Below are 1,296 nucleotides of genomic sequence, written 5' to 3' on the forward strand. Positions count from 1 at the left end.
GGGTACGCGGACCCCTGGGGGTACGTTGGGGTACTGCAGGGGGTACGTGAAAAAAAAAAGGTTAATTAAAAAAATACCATGCATGATTACAAAAATAATCATAGTACAATAAATGAAATAGAAAATAAAATGTTATATTAAATATTTCTAGAACCGCCAAGGGTTCAAGATCCGTTCTTGTGCTTTTCTGGTGCTTAACTGTTTTTACAAGTGTGTGTGGTGGTGTTCTAGTCACTTTGCTAAGCGCTACTGCTTGTTACAACTTTTAATGCCGTACTCGCCATTAACTGTTATTGCTCAGGTTAATCTCACCCACCTCCGACGTAAGCGTATTGGTTCTTGCCGGGCAGCCGAGTGGGGCCAGCTAAGAACCGGGTTTCGGTACTGAGAGCCGGCTGCACTGTGGTGGAAACAGGAAGAACCAGAGCTAAATCAGGATCAAGCCCGGAACCACGCTGAGCGGAAAGCCAGTTGCAATATTATATTATAACAAATAGACATTGAAATGGAATCGTGGTTTAAACGTAGCAGCACTACAGCAGGGAATGTAGACAACGGAGAAAAAAGAGAGCCAAAATTGAGCCGTCAATATCAGGAGGCGTATGCTTTGATGGGATTCACGTCAACAAACGGCAACCCGCCCCAGGCATTGTGTTGTTTCTGTGGGGAGAAACTAGCCAACAGCTCGATGAAACCAGCGCACCTCCAGAGACATCTCAGGACCAAACACCTGTGTCATGTTGGTAAGTCACCGGAGTCTTTCAAGAGAAAACTTGCTGAGTACAGATCCTCGCAAGAGATGATGCGAAAAGCCTCCACAACATCAGTCAAAGCACTGGAGGAGGCATCGGACCTAAAACTCCTAAAAAGTGTAATTGCAGTGTTATTACAACGTTTTGTTTTTTTAAAACCTTTCATGCATTGTGGTCACTACATTAGAGACTGCCAATGTAATGCTGTTGTCTTGTATATGCATGGGGTTTCATATGTCTAGTTGCACATCAGGCACCACAGTGGATTTTATTATAATATCTTTGTATTGTATTTTATAGTTTTTGCATAATATATATTTTTGTTCATTGGTTTGTTAAATATATATTACTTAAAAATCAGTTTTAAAAAAATGTCTCATGCATAAAGATGAAAATATCCTTAGTTTGTTGTAATTCATGCATGAAGGAGTTAATAAGTCACACACTGATGGAACATTACTATATTGTAATTATATATATATATATATATATATATATATATATATATATATATAGGCTTTTTCTATCAAATATGTTCAGGGTG

At 39.0% G+C, this 1,296-nt stretch overlaps 1 protein-coding gene across 1 annotated transcript in view; it reads right to left on the bottom strand.

The window, feature by feature from the left end:
• Positions 1-718, bottom strand: part of prune (prune exopolyphosphatase) — a gene marked incomplete at its 3' end in the record, with an annotated part of 23,750 nt that extends 23,032 nt beyond the window's left edge. The window contains 1 exon segment of the mRNA XM_034132075.1: positions 317-718.
• Positions 719-1,296: the final 578 nt, after the last annotated feature.

Source organism: Trematomus bernacchii, unplaced genomic scaffold (genome assembly GCF_902827165.1).
Source record: "Trematomus bernacchii unplaced genomic scaffold, fTreBer1.1, whole genome shotgun sequence".
In the NCBI taxonomy this organism is placed as follows: domain Eukaryota; kingdom Metazoa; phylum Chordata; class Actinopteri; order Perciformes; family Nototheniidae; genus Trematomus; species Trematomus bernacchii.